This window comes from Scyliorhinus canicula, chromosome 7 (genome assembly GCF_902713615.1).
Source record: "Scyliorhinus canicula chromosome 7, sScyCan1.1, whole genome shotgun sequence".
Classification (NCBI taxonomy): Eukaryota; Metazoa; Chordata; class Chondrichthyes; order Carcharhiniformes; family Scyliorhinidae; genus Scyliorhinus; species Scyliorhinus canicula.
Window position 1 is genome coordinate 43,159,977 of NC_052152.1, and position 24,442 is coordinate 43,184,418.

The following is a 24,442-nucleotide window of genomic DNA, read 5'->3' on the forward strand; positions in this document are numbered from 1 at the left end:
GGTGGGTCAGGGAGCTAATTTAGGGGTTGTGTCATTTAGGGTAGTCAGGAACAAGTTTACGTTATGTGGGGATTCAGGTGATGGAGGAGTGGATGAGAGTGAAGTTAGTGGAGGGGATAAAGGAGGACTTCAGGCGAGATACACTGATGCTGGCGGGGAGCATCCAAGTGGGGAAAACGAATGTTCTGCCAAGGTTCCTACTCATATTCCAGACACTCCTGATCTTTATTCTGAAGGCCTTTTTCTGGAAGCTGGACGCAGTAATCTCAGAGTTTATATGGGTGGAGAAGGTGCCAAGGGTAAAGAGGGCCCTGCTACAGAGGCAGAGAGGGGGGTTGGCGTTACTGAACCTGCTGCACTACTATTGGGCAGCAAATGTGGATGAGGCTGTGATGGGAAGGAGAAGGGTTAGAATGGGCTAAGATGGATGAAGAGTCCTGTAGGGGGTCCAACCCGAGGGCCATGGTGTCGGCGACACTACCACTGAGATATACGAGAGCCCAGCTGTACCATCCATGATTAGGGTTTGGAGCCAGCCGAGGAGAAATATAGGATGGATGGGATGTTGGTGTTAACACTGTTGAGAGAACTAGGGATTCAAACTGGGGTGTACAGGGAGGTGGGTTGGTGAGGGATTTATAGTTGGAGGAGAGGTTCACAAGTCTGGAGGAGCTGAGGGAGAGGGTAGATCTCCCTAAGGGCAGTGAATTTAGATATTTACAAATGAACGACTTCATACAGAAGGCGTGGAAAGGATTTTCCAGGCTGCCAAAATATGCCTATTTGGAACGGTTACAGATCAAGGAGAAATGGGAGGAGTTGTAGGCAGGAAGATTCGGAAGTGTGGAGTGATGCACTGCACAGAGTGAATTCGACCTTGTGTGCAAGGAGTTTGATACAGTTCAAGGTGGTACACATGATTCAGGTGAGGATCTTCCAGCGGGTGGCAGATGAGTGCGAGAAGTGTGGGTGAGGACCAGCAAACCACGCGCATATGTTCTTGGGGTGCGAGAAGAGAGATATTGAGCAGGAGTGTTCAGCATGCTAGCAAAAGATTGAAAGGGTAGAGCTCGGGCCAGACCCAAGTGAAGATTTTTGGGGTATCGGGTGAGCCGGAGCTGATGGAGGGGAGAAGTCCGATGTAATGGCCATTGCCTATCTGGTTGCCCATTGCCTCTGGTTGCCTGGTGGAGAATTTTGCTCGAATGGCGGTCAACAACACCATCTGGGGGTGGCAGCCTGGCTAGAGGACGACTTCCTTCGGTTGTCATCGAAGAGTTGAGGGGCTCAGTGGAGGGCTTTGATGCACAGTGGGATTGTTTGTGACCATGTTTGAGGAATTGTTCATCATCAGAAGGGGGAGAGGGAGAGATAACTTGTACAGACTGTAAAATTGAGAGTTGGGGAATGCTCCCCAGATTATTTGTTTTTCTATTTTTGAATATGTTTGGAATAAAATACATTTTTAAGAAAGGACTAAATTTACCGATGGGGAGTCCCGACAAACATTGACTGACCAGTGAACACACTGGAGGTGCCCATCTGCCAAGAGGTCTGTAGACTACCAAACATTACCTGGGACTTGCCTTGACGATTGTGGGTGAAGACGACAAAGTAAGTGGAACGTTTGAACCAAACTTCGACACAACAACTTGCCAAACATCAGGAAGAAATGCTGTGGCCCCAGGCATTGCCAATAGTCCTGAGCAGTATTAGGGCAACAGGCGTAAGTCCATTTGAAATCATAACAGAAGACCCATGTTTCTGCAAGGAACAACTGATTTGCAAAGAGCCGATTGTCACTTGATGAGTGATCCTTATTAGAATATGGTCAGGTTCTAACAAATGCTACGAGTTCTGCATCTCACCAGGCCTCGACGGCCTAGGGCAGAGGTGGGCAAACTACGGCCTGCGGGCCGCCAAAGGTCTTTATGCGGCCCACCAAGATCAAGTCATTAAAAAAAAAAAATGTAATTAAAAACATTTTTTTTTTTTTTTAAATGTTTTAAGGTTAATGGGGGGTTATTGGGTTACTGGTATAGGGTGGATACGTTGACTTGAGTAGGGTGATCATTGCTCGGCACAACATGTGTTTCATGTGAAGTTTCTACTTTAAAATATTAATTAATAAAAATTAATTGCTTTTTTTTCCTTTAAAAACCTTTTATTTTGGCTATTTTAAATATTAATTATTTTACTTAATATACTATGCGGCCCTTTAAAATTGTGAATTTCTGAATGTGGCCCTTGCACAGAAAAGTTTGCCCACCCCTGGCCTAGGGGGATCCACCAGGAGGAAGCATCATCCCTGGAGTTTGGGTTTACATGAAGTACATAAAGAACCTCTGGATGCTAAGTGGGAAGGACTCTATCAAGTGTTACTGACTATCCAAGGAGCTGTTAAAGTCCAAGGGAAGAATGCTTGGAATCATGCATTTCACGTTAAACTAGCAGAGTGATTAAAACTCCTCCCTCTTTAAAAAAAAAGGAAAGTTGCTTGTTTAAGTTTTTGCATTCCTTGCTTTCCCTTGACCAGCCATGCCGTGCCGTGCCCAGACAGGTTCCCAATGTTAGCACCTTCCCTTACATGTCTTATCAGTATGCCAAAGACTGAAACCTCTCCAGCTGTTGGATTACATTCCCAGCCCTTTTAACACATCCAAAACAGCTGAATGGTATACCTTCCAGAACTTCTCCCGCTCATTATCCTCCCATGAGGGGGCAACCACACGTGGGGAATAGCTACCTGATTGACATAGCAGGCAACATTTAAAAAATGCCAGCAGGTTATCTTTTGACTGCTTTCTCTGGTACCAGCCCACGTACTAATGAGCCCCCATATATAGAACCACCCACCACCTCAAAATCAGAGATGTTCCATGTGCCTAACCAGCAAACGGTAAGGGGACCAAGAGGTAGGACACGGCATTGCATTCACTAGTTTGACATGACGAGGCAGTGAAATGTATTACATATCAGTGAACTATTATTAAGGGATGGTCCAAAGAGGCCTCCCTATTGACAGATCTTCACAATCTCACCAACAGAGGCAACCTCTTGAGCACTGGCATCCAGAGGCTGTGGTCCGCTTCGCCCATTATAATGCTACATTCTGTCGCACAGGGCCTATCCCTGGCTACCACACACTTGGACAGGATCTTATTTGGGGTATGTTGTCCCCTTTATTCATAATTCTACTTCTGACGATCTCTCGTGAGGTGCGCCATCACGGAGATGGAAAGATTCTTCTCCATTCCGATCCCTTTTTATGGGACTAAGTTGGCAAGGGTGTCCATTAACATGGCATCTGTCCTGGAAAACGTGGGCAATGACATCTCTGAAGCCCTAGTTAAAATAAATGCAGAGACGGTCGCCATTCACATCATGGCCCTGCAAATGGTTCTTGACTATGTTCTTGCTGAACTGGGAGGGACTTGTACTCGGATAGGGGCATTGCTGCACCTTTCTCCCAGACAACTATTTGGCAGAGCAAATCCAAAATGAGATAAAAACTTGTGGAGTTGGGCAACTGGATGGCTGGATTCTGTGGGATCATCTTTAGTTCAAGGCTTGATCTGGTGATGCTCAAGTGTTGTTGTAAACAATTAACCAAAGCCCCTCGTAAGGTTATGCCCATCAAAACTTCTCTTGCCTAATAAGCAAGCTTCCTATATTTAAAGGATTATAACAGTATATGGGGGGTGCGGTTAGGAGGAGAATTACTCGCCGTAGGATTCCTAACCTTTTGACCTACCCTGGTAGCCACAGTATTAATGGGGCTAGTCCAGTTCAGATTCTGATCAATGGTAACCCCCAGGATGTTGATTGTGGGGGAATTCAGCTATGGTAATGCCATTGAATGTCACGGGGCGGTGGTTAGATCTGCCCTTATAGATGACGGTTTACCTGGCACTTGTGTGAATATAACTTGCCACTTTGTCAGCCCAAGACTGGATATTTTCCAGGTTTTGCTGCATTTGGACATGGACTGCTTCATTATCTGAGAAGTCAACTGCTTTTTCTGTATTTTGACCACAAGATATGTTTTGAATTCAGAAGGTAAGCATTAAAATTGAGTGCCCAATTCTTTTCTCCTCCCAGTTAAGACGCAATTTAGCTTGGCCAATTCATCTACCCTGCACATCTTGTGTTTGTGGGGGTGAGACCCACGCAGACACATTTGCAAATTCCACATCGTGACCTGGGGCAGAGATCGAACCTGGGTCCTTGGTGCACCACCTTGCCGCCTAATTCCACATAGTGACCCGGGGCAGAGATCGAACCTGGGTCCTTGGTGCACCACCTTGCCGCCTAATTCCACATAGTGACCCGGGGCAGAGATCGAACCTGGGTCCTTGGTGCACCACCTTGCTGCCTAATTCCACATAGTGACCTGGGGCAGAGATCAAACCTGGGTCCTTGGTGCACCACCTTGCTGCCTGGATTTTTTAAAACACGAAATTAATATTTACTAGCAAAAGCAAATTTAAACACTCAAGCACAAGTGGTTAGCACTGCTGCCTCAGTGCCAGGGTTCAATTCCGGCCATGGCTGACAGTCTGTGTGGAGTTTGCACATTCTCCCCGTGTCTGCTTGGCTTTCCTCCGGGTGCTCCGGTTTCCTCCCACAGTCCAAACATGGGTAGGTAGGTGGATTGACTGTGATAAATTTGTATTAGTGTCCAGGGATGTGAAAATTAGGTTATAGGGTTACAGGGAAAGGGCAGGGTGGACATCGTAGTGTGCTCATTTGAAGGGTCAGTGCAGACTCAACAAGCTGAATGGCCTCCTTCTGCATTGTGGGGATTGTATGATTACATATACCAAGTTAAAATTAGTCTCACATTATTCTCCTAAAGAGACTCCTACTTCGTTGAGACTCAAGTAAACACCCCTTATATTTAACTCAGCATTTCCATATTACCACAAGGTTGTTGCTGTAGGAAAGGCATATTTCAGGACTCTATTTTGCTGTCGATATTCAAGGAACTTAAGGGCAGCAGGTGGCACGGCAGTTCGCACTGCTGCCTCACAGCGCCAGGGAGCCCAGCTTCAATGGTGGCATTGGACTACTGTGCGTGGAGTTTGCACTTCCTGCCTGCGCAGGCGTAGATTTCTTTCCACAGTCCAAAGATGTGCAAGCTCGGTGGGGTTGGGATAGGGCGCTCTTTCAGGTCAGTCCAGAGCCAATGGACCAAATAGAGATTCTATGATTCAAAGCGAAACCCTGCTTTCTGAAAAACACACACTTTTCTGGTTAGTTGTAATGTTGCTTCACTCTGCCACTTCACAGCATTTGTATAACAAAGCAGCACCCAGGAGGTCTCACATGGCCATACAAAAAAAACTCTACACATTCTTGTCTCTTTCAGGTTTTATTCCATGCCCCTCAACTTTCCCAGAATATAAAAATCTTTCAGGTTCTCCCCAACATTTAATAACCTTGCCTTAATTTACGAAAGGCCAACAAGCTGCAAAATCATTTACTTCCCTTTGAAATTTAACTGACAACAGCAATCCATTCCTCATTTAATCACGCAAATTTCTCCCTGCTGCATATTCACTTACAGAAAATTCAACTTAGTCCTATTTACTGCAAATGCATGATTTAACACCCGATGTTCTAAACCTTGCAGCCAAGCGGCCTACAGTTTAAATTAATTTCATTTGAGGGCGATGCCAATAAGAGGGAAACATGGGCTCGAGCCAGGAGGATGGATGCGGGAAGAAAGGGATAAAAGAGATGAAGGAGCTGGGGGTGAAGAATGGGCTCCAGCCAATGCAGAATTTTGCAAGCAAGATTTTCCCAAGCTTCCCAGTGGCACAGTGCTCCCTGTTATTTACATAGAATTTACAGTGCAGGAGGCCATTCGGCCCATCGAGTCTGCCCCGGCTCCTGGAAAGAGCACCCTACCCAAGGTCAACACCTCCACCCTATCCCCATAACCCAGTAACCCCACCCTATCCCCATAACCCAGTAACCCCACCCAACACTAAGGGCAATTTTGGACACTAAGGGCAATTTATCATGGCCAATCCACCTAATTCGATCGGCCCGCGCCTCCCCCCCCCCCCAATCCCGCCAGTACAGAAGTGGTTTAAACCATGTCGGCGGGAGAGGCCTGACAGCGGCAGGACTTTGGCCCATCGCGGGGCGGAGAATCGGTGGGGGGGGCGTCGATCGGCGCGGTGGCACGCCGATCGGTGGGTTCGATTGCCGCTCCCGCCGATTCCCGGGTGGCGGAGAATTCCGGCCACGGCGGGGGCGGGATTTACGCCGGCCCCGGGCGATTCCCCGACCCTGCGGGGGCCGGAGAATTCCGCCCCTGTTTTGGGGCCACTGCTGTTTGTCATTTTTCTCAATGACCTGGAGGAGGACGCAGAAGGATGGGCGAGTAAATTTGCAGATGACACTAAAGTCGGTGGATGCGGTAGGATGTTGCAGGTTACAGAGGGACATAGATAAGCTGCAGAGCTGGGCTGACAGGTGGCAAATGGAGTTTAATGTAGAAAAGTGTCAAGTGATTCATTTTGGAATGAGTAACAGGAAAACAGAGTACTGCGCTAATGGTAAGATTCTTGGTATTGTGGATGAGCAGAGAGATCTCGGTGTTCATGTACATAGATCCCTGAAAGTTGCCACCCAGGTTGATAGGGTTGTTAAGAAGGCGTACGATATGTTAGCTTTTATTGGTAGAGGGATTGAGTTTCGGAGCCATGAGGTCATGTTGCAGCTGTACAAAACTCTGGTGCAGCTACATTTGGAGTATTGCGTGTAGTTTTGGTCGCCGCATTATAGGAAGGATGTGGAAGCATTGGAAAGGGTGCAGAGGTGATTTACCAGGATGCTGCCTAGTATGGAGGGAAGATCTTATGAGGAAAAGCTGAGGGACTTAAGGCTGTTTTTGTTAGAGAGAAGAAGGTTAAGAGGTGACTTAATTGAGGCACACAATGTGATCAGTGGATTAGATAGGGTGGACAGTGAGAGCCTTTTTCCTCGGATGGTGATGCCTAGCACGAGGGGACATAGCTTTAAATTGAGGGGAGATGGATATAGTACAGATGTCAGAGGTAGGTTCTTTACTCAGAGAGTAGTAAGGGTGTGGAATGCCCTGCCTGCAACAGTAGTGGACTCGCCAACATTAAGGGCATTTAAATGGTCATTGGATAAACATATGGATGATAAGGGAATAGTGCAGAAGGGCTTTAGATTGGTTTCACAGGTCGGCACAACATCGAGGGCCGAAGGGCCTGTTATGCGCTGTAATGTTCTATGTCTATATCTTTTGGACTGTGGGAGGAAACCGGAGCACCCGGAGGAAACCCACGCACACACGGTGAGGATGTGCAGACTCCGCACAGAGAGTGACCCAAGCCGGAATTGAACCTGGGACCCTGGAGCTGTGAAGCGATGGTGCTATCCACAATGCTACCGTGCCGTGTTATTGGAGGTGCTGTGGGTGGGGGTTGGAGAGTGGAGTAATCTCAGTGATCTACAACAGGATAATGGAGGACGACAAGGACTTTATGGAAGGGATTAATGCCAATTGGGAGGAAGAGTTGGGGATGGGGCTGGATGAAGGATTATGGTGCGTAGCATCAACGATTGGCCTCGTGAGGGGGGCTGGGGCTGATTCAGTTAAGTGGTGTATAGAGCGCACTTAACGAAGGCAAGGATGAGCCAGCTGTTTGAGGACAGTTAAGAGTGGTGCGGGAGGCACCCAGCCAATCATGTCCACATGTGCTGGCCCTGCCCGAAGTTGGAGAAATATTGGGGATCATGTCTCAGCACCATGTCTGAGATTCTGCATGTGGAATTGGAGCAGTGTCCCCTGGAGGCCATATTTGGGGTGTCAGACCTGCCGGAACTGCAGACAGGAGCATGGGCAGACGTTTTAATCTTCTCCTCGCTGATTGCTCACAGGCGGGTTCTGTTGGGGTGGAGGTTAGCTTCACCTCCCAGTGTCTCAGTATGGCTGGGGATCCTGTATTTGGAGAAGGTGACATTTGCTCTGAGGGGTTCCACCAGAGATGGGGTTTGTTTGTTTTACATTTTGGGGACCTAGTTGATGTCAAAGAGTACGGGTTGGTGGGGGGTGGGGTTGTGTATTGTAGTGAAAATATTAAATGTGCAATAAAAATAAAGTTACAAAAAAATTTGCACAAGACAGCCACACAAGCGAGCTTTGCAAGACACCACAATGAACCCTCAAATTTTAAATGTAATACCATCATCTGTGTTCATGTAGAGATGATCATTGCCTGGCATCATTTGTGCCACATCAGCCCAAGTTTGAAGGTTGTCCAGGTCTATTTGCATTTGGCTGTGGGCTGTTTCAACATCCGAATTGTAAATCGTGAACATGATGGCACAGTAAACATCACTTCTGACCCAATAGAATTGCTACAATCATCATGCAGAAGACAGCCATTCAGCCCACTGAGTCTGCCACTGAGTCTGCATCAATCCTCCACCCTACCTAGGCCCACTACCTTGCAACCCCACCTAACACGCACATAGTTGGACAGATGGAAGGAACGTCACAGATTAAGCAGCAAGTGATATTTAGGTCCAGAATACAACACGGAGGTACTTGTCATAATATCCACTCATGTATATAATGAGATGCAGACAGGCAGTGATTGACACACAGGATGACCAATGAACACACAACACAGAACAACCAATCACCAGACAGGACACCACCACTATAAAGCTCACAGGGCATTAAGACTCCCGCTTTTTTCGGGACCCAGCCACTGAGACAGTCAGAGTGCACAAGTCAGTGGACATATGTCATGTGGTAGCTAGTAAGTTTGGTCGAACCAGTAAGAGATCGCCAGTAGGATTAGTAGAGTGTCAACCCACAGCTGAACATGTACAGCCGTGCTTAGTTTAAATAAAACCGTGTTGGATCATCTCCGGTGTTAGACGTCTGTTTCTAGCTTCCCTGCACACAGTTGCAGTCAACGTCAAACCAACCCGCCTAACACATCAGTACTCTGGCAGTGATGCCCCGCGGCAGAGACAGATAGACCTCCAATTTCCTTTGTACTAGGTATGACTCCAATCAGTGAAGAGTTTTCCCCAACACCCCCAAGGGCTCCTTGATGCTATACTCAATCAAATGCTGCCTGGATGTAAAAAGCAGACACACCTCCCCTCTTTTTGGACCCAGGGCTGTAATGAGGTCAGGAGCCGAGTGGCCCTGGCAGAACCCAAACTGAGCGTCAGTGAGCAGTTATTGCTGGGCGAGTGCTGTTTGATCGCACTATCGATGATCTCTTCCATAACTTTATTTGATAGACTGACGAGGTAGTATTCAATTTATCCTGCTTTTTGCGTACAGGACATACCTGCAGAACTTTGCGAGGTAGATGTCAGTGTTGAAGCTGTACTGGCTAGGGACACTTAGTTTTAGAGCATGTCTTCAATACTATTCCCCAAATGTTGTCAGGGCCCATAGCCTTGAGTATCCAGGGCCTTCAGCTCTTCCTTGATATCATGTGAAGTGAATTGAATTGGTTGAAGGCCGACATCGATAAGGAGGTCGGGATGGACCATCTGCCCAGCACTTCTGGCTGAAGATGTCCGCAGATGTTTCAGCCTCATCTATTGCATTGGATTTTGCTGTGCTCCCCACCATTTAAGAGATGTATTTGCGGAGCCTATTCCTCAGTTGTTTAATTGTCCACCATTATTCACAACTGAATGTGGCAGGACTGCAGAGCTCAGATCTGACCTGTTGGTTGTGTCATGTGAGAGTACCCTTAAAAAATGGATGTTTCAGCAATGTACCTTTAAGAAATGGAGCAGCTCATTACTGAAGTGATGTCAGAGAGTGGGGGAGCTGAGCTCACTTCTGCTTTTAGTTTCAGTTTGAGAGAGCAGCTGAAAAGTGCCTGGCTGGTTTGCTGAGAGCTGCATGAAGAAAAAGAGCTTGGGTGTGTGTGTTTGCAGTAAGCTGGATCTGCTGTGACCTCTGTCGTGAAAGACTATCTCTGAATCATTTGGGTGATTTGAACTCATAATAGTAATGTCTTTAAACTGATGTGTTTCTGTTTAAAGATGTCAAGTCTTTTGGAGGTTTGAAGGAACATTTTTAGGGATTATTTAGGTGTTGTATTATTTTCGGGGTTATCTTTGAAGTAGTGTTTATCTACAAGGTTACGTTGATTTCATGGAATAAACATTGTTTTGTGTTTAAAAACCCACGTGTCCATAATTGTAATACCACACCTGGAGAACAAGCCGTGTGCTGGAAAAGCAACAATCCATTAAAGGGATGTTGGTTGAACTCCATGATACATTTTGGGGTTCTGAAAACACCGCTCTCATAACAATTGTGGGACTGCTTAGCTCTGTCAGCAGAAATTAAACACAATAATGAGGAAGGAAATTGGCTCGGATATGTGGAATCTATATGCATAGAGCAGAGAAACACCAAAGGGGCAATAGTGGGTATCGTATAGAGAGGACATCATATATAGACCCCCAGAATGCACTGATGTTGTTGTTGGGAATGGCATTAAAAGGTAATTAGAGATGCATGTGTCAAAGGAACATCAGTGATTATGGGCAACTTTAATCTGCAAATAAGTGAGTCAAATTAGTCACAATACCATTCCGGAGTGTATACAGGATGGTATTCTGGACCAATATGTTGAGGAACCAACAGGCCATCTTAGACTGCAGACTGTGTAACAAGAATGGAATCATTGGCAATCTACTTGTGCAAGACCCCTTGGGGGGTGAACGGCTATAATGAATTTTACATCAAGATGGAGTGTGACAGTGATTGAGATTAGGGTTCCGAATCTTTAAAAAAAAAAGGAAACATCATGATGGCACAAGTTGGCTTTGATCGATTGGTGAATAAAGGGATGATAGTGATTAGGTAATGGCAAACATTCAAGGAGTGCGACTTCCGGTGGCAACCATGGAGGAGTAGGTCACACATTGGATAGCTCCCACCTGTAATGGACTTTAGGACCTTTCCCCCTTCGGATTTTATGGGATAATTCGGTGAAGAGTGAAACAGTTAGGAGAAATCCCCCTCCGGTGTATGGAGAATTGGGCCAGAAGTGGCCGTGTGAGACGACAAAGTCCAATGAGGGAGATGCAAGTAGAGCTGGTAACACGGGACAGCATGGCAGAGAGCAAGGGCCGTGGGAGACGGCACAGTGGTCGACGGAGCAGCTGGTGACGTTTTGCGAGGAATGTTTCGCCAAGCTGAAGGAGGACATGCTGGACCCGATTAAGGCTTCGATTGATCAAGTGGTTCAGAATCAGGAAAACCACAGAAGAGCGATCCAGGAGGTGGACAAAAGTTGTCTGAGCACGAGGAGTATATAACCATGCTGGAAAGCAAGGAGGGGATGATGAACGACCGCCAAAAAAGAATGAAGGAGGGTTGGAGCCCCTGGAGAATAGGTCCCGGAGGCAGAATCTCAGAATTGTTGGCCTCTCTGAAGGTAGTGAGGGATTGGAGGAGAGGGCCTTTGTGACAGACATGTTGAAGAAGTTGATGGGGGCAGGGGCGTTCCCTCGCCCCCTGGAACTGGACAGAGCGCACAGAGCCCTCGCAAGGAAGCCCAGAGTGAATGAGCCGCCAAGGGCCATGGTGGTACGTTTTCACCGTTTCACGGACAAGGAACATGTTTTGCGGTGGGCCAAGAAAAAACGGAGTAGCAAGTGGGAGAACTGCGAGTTACGTATCTATCAGGACCTGGGAGCAGATTTGGCCAAGAGCCGAGTTCAATCGGGCAAAAACAACCCTCTTTAGAAAGGGGTGAAGTTTGGTATGCTGAACCCAGCCAGTCTGTGGGTCACACATGAGGAACGGGACTTCTACTTGGAAACGCTAGACAAAGTATGGACCTTTATTGAAGAAATGAAGTTAGAGGCGAATTAAAAAACACTGAAGCCTTGGAGAAGAACTGTGGTGGTGATCTGTGGTGCTGGATTGTATAAATGCAAGTATATTTATGTGAAATAATGGGCTGTGTGAATGGTTAAAGGCTGCTTTGTCTTGCAGGGGCTTTGAATTTGGTTCTGCTTTATGGGTGACTATTTTTCTAAAGTGACTGTTACTTCACTGTTTTTTCTGATGTTTCTTTACTGGGGAATGTGATGCTTTTAAAATTTTTATTCGGGGGGGGGGGAGGGAGGGGAGAGGACAGAACAATAGGGAGACGACTGCTTGGTGCCAGGGTCGGGAGCTACCAAGTCAGCATAGGGTAACTGACTCTCGGAAGCACAGCGGGGGGGGGGGGGGGGGGGGGGGGTGAGCAGGTGTTAAGCTAGAGCTTGACTTGGGGGGGGGGGGGGGAGGGAGGAATTGGGTTTCTAGTGTTGTTGTTGTGCTGGGGGGGGGGGGGGGGGGGAGGGGGGGGGAGGAGAAAGCAGAGGGCGCTGGCCCAAAAAGGGTGATGGCTTGTCGGCAGGGGCGGGGGGGTTGGAAGCACCCCGTCCAGGCTGATCACATGGAATGCGAGAGGACTGAATGGGCCAGTCAAGAGGGCTCGTGTATTTGAGGGAACTGAAGACGGATGTGGCAATGCTAGAAGAGACACACCTAAAGGTTATAGACCAGACGAGATTGAGGAAGGGTTGGGTTAGCCAAGTGTTCCACTCAGGACTGGACTCACAGACCAGAGGGGGTGGCGATCTTCGATCAGCAAACGAATGGCATTCGAGTCAGGGAGAATCACGTCAGACAAGGGGGGTAGATACATAATAGTTAGTGGGAAGCTGGAGGGGGTGCGAGTGGTACCTGTGAACAAATATGCTCCCAATTGGGCGACATGGAATTTATGAGGTGGGTGTTAGGTAAGATCCCAGACTTAAGAGTCACATAACCTGATCATGGGAGGGGACTTCAATACAGTCATTGATCCGGAATTGGACCGGTCAAAACGCCCACTGTGGAGACTGGATGTGGGGATGCTAGTGGACGAAGCAATTTGTGGGCGTGTTAACAAATCCATCCAGAACTACCTGGAAACAAATGATACGGGGGAGGTCTCTGCAGCGGCGGTCTGAGAAGCTTTGAAGGCAGAGGGGAATTAATCTCGATACGGGCCCAGAGAGAAAAGGTGGAATGGGCTGAGAGTGACAGGTTAGTTGAGGAGATACTCCAGATGGACTGGAGGTACTCGGAGGTCCCAGACGCAGGGCTACTGAGTAAGCAGTGGAGGTTACAGGTGAGTTTGGGCTGTTGACCACAGGGAAAGCAATGTTGGCACACCAGCTCAGGAAAAGAGAGGCGGCCAGGGAGATAGGTAAAGCAAAGAGTAGAGACAGTAATACTGTCCTGGACCCAGCAGAGTTGAATGATGTGTTTAAGGACTTTTATAGTAAATTAAATGAGTCGGAACCCCCAGCTGGGGTGGACGGGGATGAGGCAATTTCTGGATCAGTTGAGGTTCCAGAGGGTGGAGGAGGACCTGGGAGCCCCAATTGAGATTGAGGAAATAATCAAGGGGCTAGAGGAGATGCAGTCGGCCAAGGCCCCGGGGCCTGACGGCTACCCGGTGGAATTCTAAGAAGTTTTCAGAGATATTGAGCCCACTGCTGGTGAGGACATTTACCAAAGAAAGAGAGAAGGAAGTCTCCCCCCAACAAGGTCGCAGGCCTCAATTTCATTGATCCTGAAATGGGAGAAGGATCCGGAGCAATGCGGGTCATACAGGCCGATTTCTCAACTGAATGTGGATGCCAAACTGCTGGCTAAGATACTGGCCACAAGGATAGAGGCCTGTGTCCCTGGGGTGATAGGGGAAGACCAAATGGGATTTGTTAAGGGCAGGCAACTTAAGGCCAATGTTCGAAGGCTTCAGAATATTATTAATGATGCCCTCAGAAGGAGGAGGCGGAGGTGGTGGTAGTGAAGGATGCGGAGAAGGCTTTTGATCGGGTGGAGTGGAATTACCTGTGCGAGACGCCGGGAAGGTTTGGGTTTGGTGAGGGCTTTATTGATTGGTGCGGTTGCTCTATCAGACACCAGTAGCGAGTGTGCGTACGAACCGGCTGAGGTCGGGGTATTTTAAACTACACCGAGGGACGAGGCAAGGGTGCCCCTTCTCCCCATTATTGTTTGCTCTGGCCATAGAGCCTCGAGGAACTGGAAAGGGCTGGTGCTGGGGAGAAGCATCGGGTCTCGCTCTACGCAGGTGACCTGCTCTTGTACATTTCGAACTCGTTGGAGGGGATTGGGGGGGGGGGGGGGGGGGGGGGATGTAATGCGAATCTTGGGGGAATTTTTTGGGGTATAAATTGAACATGGGGAAAAGCGAGATGTTTGCGATCCAGGCAAGGAGGACAGGAGAAGAGACTAGGAGAGCTGCCGCTTAGAATGGTAGGGAAGAGCTTTCAATATCTGGGAATACAGGTGGCCCAGGAATGGGAAGTACTGCACAAGTTAAACCTATCCCGGTTGGTAGAACAAATGGAAGGGGACTTTAAGAGATGGGACATGTTCCCACGATCACTGGCGGGGAGGTTACAGACCGTAAAATGAGGGTCCTCCCCAGATTTCTGTTTGTCTTTCAGTGCCTCCCAATCTTCATCCCCAAGGCCTTTTTCAAGCGGCTGAATAAGATTATTTTGGGTTTTGTGTGGGTAAGCAAAACCCTGCAAGTGAAGAAAGTGTTTCTAGAGCGCAGTCGGGGGGGGGGGGGGGGGGGGGGGGGTTTGGCGCTACCAAACATCTGCAATTACTACTGGGCAGCTACTATAGCCATGATTAGGAAGTGGGTAGTGGGGGAGGGGTCAGCATGGGAGCAGATGGAGGCGGCATCATGTAAAGACACCAGTTTGGCAGCACTGGTAGCAGCACCTCGGCTGTTCTCGCCAGCCCGATACTCCACAAGTCCAGTGGTAGTGGCGGCTCGGAGGATCTGGGGGCAATGGAGGAGATATAAAAGAGAGTGGAGGGAGCATCGATTTGGACCCTGATTTATAATAACTACAGGTTTGTACCAGGTAGGCTAGATGGCGGGTTCCAGAGTTGGCAAAGGGCAGGAATTAGAAGAATGGGGGATCTATTTATAGACGGAGTTTTCCCAGCTTGAAAGCCTTGGAAGATAAATTTAAATGGTTTTAGGTATTTGCAGGTGCAAGACTTCAAGAAAACAGGTGCTGGCCTTTCCGCTGCTGCCTCCACGGGGGATACAGGATAGAGTACCTGGGTGGGAGAGGGGAAGGTATTGGATATTTACCAGGAGCTTTCGGAGGCAGAGGAAACCCCGGTGGAGGATCTCAAGGGCAAATGGGAGGATGAGCTAGGAGGAGAGATAAAGGCGGGGCTCTGGGCGGATGTCCTAAGCAGTGTTACTACCTCCTCATCATGCCTGATACAATTTAAGGTAGTCTAGTCCACCGGGCACACATGACAGTGGCTAGGATGAGTACGTTCTTCTGTGTTGAGGATAGGTGTGCGAGGTGCGCAGGAAGCCCAGCAAATTATGCCCACATGTTTTGGGCATTGCCCAAAGGCAATGTCCACGGTACTAAAAACACGGGTGGTGCCAAGTCCAGAGGTAGCAATCTTAGTGTCGGAAGATCCGGGAGTTCAGGGGGTGAAAGAGGCCGATGTCTTGGCTTTTGCCTCCCTGGTAGCCCGGAGACGGATCTTATTAATGTGGAGGGACTTGAAACCCCGAGTGTGGAGACCTGGGTTAGTGACATGGCTGGGTTTCTCTGTCTCGAGAAAATAACATTTGCCTTAAGAGGGTCAATGGTCGTGTTCTCCCGGAGGTGGCAGCTGGTCGTTGACTTTCTCAGGGAAAATTAAAATGTCAGCAGATGTAGTGTTCCAGAGGGGGGGTGGGGCAGTCGGATTGTTGTTGTGTGGTTGAGGAGTGAAGATTGGGCTGGGGGAGCAAAATGTTTATTTTACCATGTTGATGTCATTGTTTGTGTTACTGTTATAAAGGTTTTCAAATATCTCAATAAAATATTATGAAAAAAACATTCAAGGAGTGCATGGGGGAGCTACAATAAACAATTGTTTATTCCTGTCTGGCACAAAACGGGAAAGGTGGCCAACGCACAACTTACAAGAGAAATTAGAGATAGTACGGAAGAAGCATTGGCCAAGAAAAACTATAACAGGTCTGATGATTGGGAACAGTTTAGAATTCAGCAAAGAAGGACCAAAGATTGATTAAGAGGGGAAATTGAGTGTATTGCTTGCAGGAAACATAAAAACGGACTAAAAGTTTCTATAGGTACTTAAAAAGAAAAAAAGATTGGTGAAGACAAATGTCAGAAACTGGGGAATGTAAAATAGGGGAACAAAGAAATGGCTGAACAATTAAATACATACTTTGGTTCCATCTTCGCAAATTAGACACCAGAAATGTTGGGGAACGCCAGGATAGTGAGAGGGAGGAACTGAAGGAAATCAATATTAGTAGAGAAATGGTGTTTGGAAATTAATGGGATTAAAGGCTGATAAATCCCCAGGGCCCGATAAGCTACATCCCAGAGTACTTGGAAGCGGCTCTAGAAATAGTGGATGCATTGGTGGTCATCGTCCAAGATTCTAGACACTCCAGGACAGTTCATGAAAGAGATAGAGAGAAAAAAGGGAATTATAGACCAGTAAGCCTCAGATGGGTAGTGGGGAAAATTCTAGAACCTATTATCAAAGATTTTATGGCTGAGCATTTAGAAAACAATGGCAAGATTGGATAGAGCCATCATGGATTTGTGAAGGGGGAAATCATGCTTGACAAAATCGACTGGGAGTTTTTCGAGGATGTAACTAGTAGAGTTGACTAGGGGGAGCCAGTGAGCGTGGCATATTTGAACTTTCAGAAGGCTTTTGACAAAAGTCCTGCCTGCAAAATTAAAGCACATGGAATTAGGGGTAGTGTATGGAGATTGGTAGAAAACCAGTTGGCAGACAGCTCAACAGGTTGTTTTCAAATTGGCAGACTGTGATTCAATGGTGCTATGATTCCAACTATTCACAACATCATATGTTAATGATTTCGATGAGGGAACAAAATGTAATATCTCGAAATTTGCAAATGACACCTGGATTGTGGGAGGGTTAGCCGAGGAGGAGGAGGATGCAGAAATCCTTAGCTGTGATTTGGACAAGTTGTCGAGTGGGCAAATGAATGGCAGATGCAGTGTAATTTGGACAAAGATCAGTAGAGAGACAGGTAATATTGAGGAAGCAAGGGGGCTGCAGAAAGAGTTGGACAGGCTAGGAGAGTGGGCAATGAAGTGACAAATGAAATGTGGAAGAGTGTGAGGTTATGCACTTTGGAAGGAGGAATTTAGGCATAAGACTATTTTCTAAATGGGGAAATCAGAAGCACAAAGGGACTTGGGAGTCCTTGTTCACAATTCTCTTAAGGTTAACATGCAGGTTCAGTCGGCAGTTAAGGCGGCAAATGCAATGTTGGCATTCATGTCAAGACCAGGGATGTACTTCAGAGGCTGTATGAGGCTCTGGTCAGACCCCATTTGAAGCATTGAGAGCAGTTTTGGGCCCGTACCTAAGGAATGATGTGCTGGCCTTGGAAAGGGTCCAGACGAGGTTCACAAGAATGATCCCTGGAATGAAGAATTTGTCGTATGAGGAACGTTTGAGGACTCTGGGTCTGTCTGTTTAGAAGGATGAGGGGGGGTGGGGGAGAAAATCTTATTGAAACTTACAGGATACTGCGAGGCCTGGCTAGAGTGGACGTGGAGAGGATATTTCCACTTGTAGTAGAAATAGAACCAGAGGACACCATCTCAGACTAAAGGGGCGATCCTTTAAAAACAGAGATGAGGAGGAATTTCTTTAGCCAGAGGGTGGTGAATCTGTTTGCTGCAGAAGGCTGTGGAGGCCAAATCGCTGAGTGTCTTTAGGACAGAGATAGATAGGTTCTTGATTAATCAGGGGTTATGGGGAGAAGGCAAGAGAATGGGGATGAGAAAAATATCAGCCATGATTGAATGGCAGTTCAGACTCGATGGGCCAAGTGGCTTAATTCTGCTCCTATGTCTTATGGTCTTATCCCCTTTTGGTAGCAAAAGCAAGAAGGCAGACTATTATCTGAATGGCCATAATTAGGAGAGGGCAGGGGAGGGAGAGAGAGAGAGAGAGAAATGTGCAATGAGATCTGGGTGTCCTCGTACACCAGTCACTGAACGTAAGCATGCAGGTACAGCTGTCGGGAAAGCAGGCAAATGGTATGCTGGCCTTCATTGCGAAAGGATTTGCGTACAGGAGCAGGGATGTCTTGCTGCAATTATACAGGCCTCCATGAGGCCACACCTGGAGTATCGTCTGCAGTTTAGGTCTCCTTCTCTGAGAAAATATGTTCATGCTGTCGAGGGAGTGCAGCAGAGTTTACCAGACTGATATACAAGGACAGATTGAATTGGTTAGGATTGTATTTGCTAACGTTATTCTAACAGGACTAGACAGGGTAGATGCAGGAAGGATGCTCCCGATGGTGGGTGTGTCCAGAAGCAGAGGTCACAGTCTGAGGATATGGGTATACATTTAGGACAGATGAGAAATTTCTTCACCCAGAGTGGTCAGCCTGTGGAATTCGTTAAGGTCTGTGGAAGAAGTTAAGGCCAAAACATTGTATTTTCAAGAAGCAGTTAGATAAAGCACTTTGGGCAAAGGGGATGAAAAGGATGAGGGGGAAGTGAGATTATATTTGAGTTAGATGATCAGCCATGATCATAATGAAATGGCACAGCAGGCTCGAAGGGCCGATTGCCTCCTTCTGTTTCTATGTTTCAATTGAAAATTTCAGACGGAGCTCAATAGACGCCTGTTAGGCAAGGGCACCAAGAGATTTGGAGCAAAAAGCCAAGTAAATGGAGTTGCCGGATGGATCAGCTGCGATCTAATGATGGAACACAGTCTCAAGGGGGTAAAAGGATACATTAGCCTATTTCTGTTCCTATTTTCATGAATATTTCATTCTCTGGCACAAAATCAACTGTTCAACTGCCACGGCACAGGGGTGATTCTCAAAATGCAGTTATCGATATAACTTCAATTGTTGCAAGTGGTTTTCCAAAATCAAATACAGCCACGAGCAAATTAGTTAGTGGTCATCTTTAAGTCATTTCATCTAGCATTGTATTGGGGTGTTGGAGTCTGCTCTTTCCTCAATTATTCAAAAGCAAAAAACCCACCGGGTCAGGTGAAATTCTTTATAAAAAGAATTTGAAATTGTAATAATTTAGTTGGGCCACACCTTGTGGACACAAGAGATTTGACTGGTCAGATGAGGATCAATACTTCTGCTGATAGAGTTCAATATTTCAGTACAAGCTGCTAAATGTTCAATATTTACTGAATTCACTATTGACAGCGTGCATTTATTCAGTTAAGGAGCAGCAAGCAAAGAATTCAATTAATTTACTGAGATCTAACTCTACTGCAAAACCTCCAGTACTGTACCCCAGGCCTTAAAATAAAATTTCAGTGCAACAATTTGCACTTTCAAACCAGTGTTCATTTTAAGACAAGTTGTGTTACTGTAGTAACATGACTTATTCACTTCTGGCTTTGCACAGGTTTAAAATACTCTGGAATGAAACAAAAAGTTTCAGCTCCAAAATAATTCAAATACTGGTTTAACCCAGAAATAGGCCCTTCAGCCCCTTGAGTTTGTTCTGCAATTTAAATTGGATCACAACGATCTGTTTAAATGGTCAAGCATGCATAGCCTTGGAGAGAAAACATGTTCCAGATGTCCATCAGCCATGGTTTCTAATTAAAAGATGCAGCTCTGGTCTCAGACAGGCATTCTATTTTTGCACTATTGAAAATGCATTCAAAGTTTGTTTCAGATTCAATTCAAGCATTTAGTACATTCTACACATTTACGGTCTACAGTGAAAAATATTTGTATATACTTAACAGTTAACAGTAAAATATATTGAAGTAATCAAAAAGTTTATTAAAATTGCAGTGACCAGAGAACATGCGATAGCATAATCAATTTTAAAACATCTAATTTCCCTTCTCATCATTCCTCTGTGCCAAAAGATTAATGGGATATTGAATACACCGTCAAATAAATAAATTTAGATAAGAAATTCAATATAGGCCAATCCTTCCTCTCCCCAAAATAAAGTGGACAGATATTGGAAAATTGAGTAATGTACGGGTTTTAATTGTAACCAAACCAATGTTGGTGTCCTCCACACAGTTGCAAAATCAAATTGTTGTGAACGTGCATCCACTGTTTTGACTTCAGGCCATTTACACGAGATATAGTTATCTTCCAATGTTTCACCTTACCTTGCCAGTTGCTCCATTTTAGTCTATGACAATGTAGCCAAGTTTATCTTTTAAAGACAACTAACCAGCAGAAAGCCATACAAGCACATCCCCCTCCTCGTTCTCAAGATCAACAGACTTCCCACCCCCCATCATCACATATTGCCTGCCATCTGTTCTCCTATGACCAAAAATCTGCTTTGACCCACTCACAGAGCAGCACCAACATTCATAGATTGTTGTGGAAGGGTAGGGGGGTAGAGGAACAAAAGATGATGTGCTTGCTGCACACAAAGAAAATGCTAATATTTTCAAAGTGTCTTTCCCATAAAAACACTTTTGAAACAAGATCAACGTTACAAGCATTTCAGTATGAAAACTAATTAATTCTACCAGTTCTCATTTGAGATTTGTAAAACTCCTATACAAGTTAGATGAATGAAACTCCAGAATTGTCAGCGTCACGAGAACTGACCATTTATCAGTAGGTACGCAGACTAAAATATGCAAAATGAGGATATACTCTCGCTATGACCTGACATTTTCAAAAACCTGCAAAATATAATATAATCGGACGATGCGACAGACAGCTGAATATGAACATTCTGGTGCAGCAAGACACTTTTATAATTAATACTGACCATCGCAGTTACAACTACATAATACATACCTTGCTGAGAAGTCACGAGTTTACCTTGGGCTTTATTGCATTTATTATTGCATTTAAAAACATCCTCCCCTCCCCGTTCCAGTGCAAAGTGCGTTTTTTGTTACTCTTTTCTCTATATGGTGTTTGCAGTTTATGTAACTAACCTGAAATGGAGGCTTCCGCAGGAATAGTAACAGGAGGATTGAGGCAAAGCAGACACCTCGAATCAGGTCGGGAAGCGAGCGATCTCCTCGGGGCCAGCTTGTGAAGGATATTTGTGAAGGACAGGTTATGAATAACCACACCCAAGGGGCTCGTTGATGGACGGGGTTGCTTAGCTTGTGATGCGCACGGTTCCAGCTGCGGCAGACAGCTGAAGCAGCTCTTTTCCGCTTGTCTGCCTGATCCCCCCTCCCGGGCTGGACATCAGCAGGAGGGGAAAAAAATCAATACAGGCAAAAATGAATAAACAAATCCAAATCAAATTTTGTTGGGACGAAGAGAACTATGTAAGACCGATAACTATTCGTTCAAGACACCATCAGGGAGTGCGATTTAAAAAAAAATTACATTGTTTACAATCCACAGTGAACTCAATTAACATTTCAAATACAGCGCCCAGGGCCGTGAATTGTTCTCAATGTGACCCTCATTAATCTAAATTGTCAATAGACTGAAATCATTGAGAATACACTATACTAGTTTATAACCAGTTTAGGCCATACGGTCAAATCAAGGTAATATTGGGGAGTTGTGGGTAACCACAACACCTATTAACCATTAACACCTATAGTCTGAAATGGCATATCCCTCTAGGTGCACCCATCTATTTGCTACTTTGAGAGGTGGATCTGAAGATGTGTGTTCACAAGTCAGGAGGCAGATGTTTACCGGGAAGGTGGGGTTGGGTGGATTCCGAAGGTGGGGGTGGTGGGTTGATTGAATCCCCCCTCCTCACCAAAAATAAAGTACCACCAAAATGGGAGCCCGCTTGCCAACCTTGCTGCCGGCCACCCTGCCATGAGCATCATTAAAATCCTGCCACTAGAGTCATATAGCACAGAAGGAGGCCAAAATGATATGTTGCAATTGTATAAGGTGTTAGTGCGGCCACACCTGGAGTATTGTGTTCAGTTTTGGTCTCCTTACTTGAGAAAGGACGTACTGGCGCTGGAGGGTGTGCAGAGGAGATTCACTACGTTAATCCCAGAGCTGAAGGGGTTGGATTATGAGGAGAGGTTGAGTAGACTGGGACTGTACTCGTTGGAATTTAGAAGGATGAGGGGGGATCTTATAGAAACATTTAAAATTATGAAGGGAATAGATAGGATAGATGCGGGCAGGTTGTTTCCACTGGCGGGTGACAGCAGAACTAGGGGACATAGCCTCAAATAAGGGGAAGTAGATTTAGGACTGAGTTTAGGAGGAACTTCTTCACCCAAAGGGTTGTGAATCTATGGAATTCCTTGCCCAGTGAAGCAGTTGAGGCTCCTTCATTACATGTTTTTAAGGTAAAGATAGATAGTTTTTTGAAGAATAAAGGGATTAAGGGTTATGGTGTTCGGGCCGGAAAGTGGAGCTGAGTACACAAAAGATCAGCCATGATCTAATTGAATGGCGGAGCAGGCTCGAGGGGCCAGATGGCCTACTCCTGCTCCTAGTTCTTATGTTCTTATGTTCTAAAAGCAAATTACTGCGGATGCTGGAATCTGAAATAAAAACAGAAAATACTGGACAAGTTCAGCAGGTCTGACAGCATCTGTGGAGAGAGAAGGGAGTTAACGTTTTGAGTCAGGATGACTCTTTGTCAAAGCTGGATAAGAAGACCATTTGGCCCATCATTCCTGTGATGGCTCTTTGAATAAATCGTCCTTACTCTTTCCCTATATCGCCCTGGAATTCATTTTCCCATTTCACACATTTAATTATCCTAATTAAGTATAAACTTCATAAAATCATAGAATTTACAGTGCTGAAGGAGGCCATTCAGCCCATCAAGTCTGCACCTGCCCCCAGAAGGCGTCAAGCCCACGCCTCCACCCTATCCCCGTAACCCAGTAACTTCATTTAACCTTTTTGGTCACTAAGGGCAATTTAGCATAGCCAATCCACCTAACCCGCACAGCTTTTAACTGTGGGAGGAAACCGGAGGAAACTCACGCAGGCATGGGGGGAACATGCAGACTCCGCACAGACAGTGACCCAAGCCGGGAATCAAACATGGGATTCTGAAGCTGTGAAGCAACTGTGCTAACCACTGTGCTACCGTAGCATAGCACCATACAGCACCTTACCCAGCCACTGATGTCGGCAACACAACATAAGGCATAAAATTCAGATAGATGGCAATCTTTGTTTGGACACTTTGGGTTCAGTTTAGAGTGTAAAATAATGTCCAAAGCGCACGCACTTTTGTACCCCATATTGGGGATAGGATGAATGGCTGCCTGAACTACAGAGAACATGACATGCAGTTCTGAATTAGCACCAAGACTGCTATTTTGTAACTCAGTGCTTTAACTAATGCCCCCGTATAGCTGATTGTGTGTTCAGCAGAAAGAAGGACATACCCTCCCTCCCCCAGATGAATGCAATCATCAACAGATTAGTTGCTGGTTGATTTCTTCTGACTTCATTTGATTCCACAAGTGCTTGTGCTTTCCATAGTTGGTGAAAGTGGCAAAAATCAACAGAGAATGTTGTGGCAGATGCTGTGCGATTTTTTTTTTTTGCTGACCGCAGGTTTGATTGGCACAACCAGACATCAGTGCTAGTAGCCATTCCCCACTGGATTTACGGCATTACTTGGAAAGTGAACAGAGGTCACACAGAACAGGGCCAGCTGCTGAATGAGGGAGGAGGCGAGCAGGAAAGAGTTTTCAGCCAGTACCTGCCCAGGTAGTCATGGAACAATTTCTGACAGGGTCCTCAATGCGGAACAATGTATGCAATGTCTGTGCTTCAGGAAGGACATCCTCACTGAAATTTGCCATGGACCACATGATTGATTAATCTGGTGGATAACCTGTGAATGTGTGTCTAACATGTATACAATTGGTAAATGAAATGTGACTGAGTAGCCTATTTGCCTTTTGAAACAACACCTCCACTGCCTGGATTGCTGAGGACTTAGCAGAAGTGTCACAGTTCACTGCAATTTGCTTGCACGTAGCACAGCCTTGCCATCATGAGGGAACAGACTTTACCATCAGCTATATGGCGAGCAGCGCAAGAGAAAGAGACAGAACAGAGGACAGTAGCTTTCTGGTTGAAAGGCTCATCTGAATGCATCCAAGTTAGCTCAACCTCAATTCCCCATTCAGTAACAATGCCAAACCTTACCTTTCATCTGCCACTGACCATCACAGCAACCATTTGGGCACAATGGAAAAATAAAAATAATCACAAAATAAACGTTCCAAACTAAATTTATAAACAAAATCATTCTATATTGCATTAAAAAAGTTAACTAATTATTCTTGTGTATTCCTTTTGTGCTTGTCTTCTGTGTTTTTGCCTGTCCCAGTGTTTCTACG

General features: G+C 46.1%; 1 protein-coding gene across 3 annotated transcripts in view; it reads right to left on the reverse strand.

Moving 5' to 3' along the window:
• The window catches only part of tagln3b (transgelin 3b), a 34,020-nt gene extending 12,614 nt beyond the window's left edge, over positions 1-21,406 (reverse strand). Inside the window, exon 1 of one of the 3 annotated variants that reach the window (XM_038801876.1) lies at positions 21,071-21,406. The gene's annotated coding sequence lies outside the window, so the exon portion shown is untranslated. The other 2 variants (XM_038801877.1, XM_038801878.1) reach the window with 2 other exon arrangements.
• Between the last annotated feature and the right edge of the window lie 3,036 nt (positions 21,407-24,442).